We start from the raw sequence: 685 nt of genomic DNA on the forward strand, positions 1-685 counted from the left end.
GGGCTGGTTGGGGTCGTCGCCTCCGCGCCTAGCGGCGACCAAGCCGCGAAAGGGGCTGGAGACAAAAGGTCCACGGCTGTACGCTCGTTGTCCCGCAAGAGGCTCGAAACTCTGGCCGCTCCCCTTTCCTTCTTTTGTAATCGCAGGGAGCCTTTCCCAGCTTTTTGCTGGGAAAAGAGGCAGGGATAGGGTGCTAATGAATGAGAAAGCTAAAAGAGAGGTGGAGAGAGGTTGTCACTGAATCCGTGCTTGGCAGCGGATGCTTTTAGTGCTACCCTGTCATTCCTTAATGAAGATGAGGGCTGGGGGCAAGGGGAGGTCGTCCGAGAAAAGGACTAAACAAAAACTGCCTAAGAAGGTGTGCGACAGCAAACGGTCATCTATAGAGACAGCTTCTCCCACGGTCTGCCCCAAACTCAACAAATACCTATCCAGCGCCTACCCTCACTAGAGACCAACCTAGAGAGAAGCCAGGAAGACAGGGACAAACCGCGACTTTAAGCTCCTTTGTATATTGCCCTCAAACTCTCAGCACCTACTCTGCTCTGTATACTCCCTATACATGTTAGACTTGTCAGGAACAAAATGCAACTAGAGGCAGTGCAGGCACAGGAGCAGCCAGGGAGTGAGGTTCTGGGTGTTGCCGCTGTGCTAGGTTGCATTCAATATGAAGATTTCTGTTCAA

The sequence above is a fragment of the Mandrillus leucophaeus genome, unplaced genomic scaffold, assembly GCF_000951045.1.
Source record: "Mandrillus leucophaeus isolate KB7577 unplaced genomic scaffold, Mleu.le_1.0 Scaffold209, whole genome shotgun sequence".
Classification (NCBI taxonomy): Eukaryota; Metazoa; Chordata; class Mammalia; order Primates; family Cercopithecidae; genus Mandrillus; species Mandrillus leucophaeus.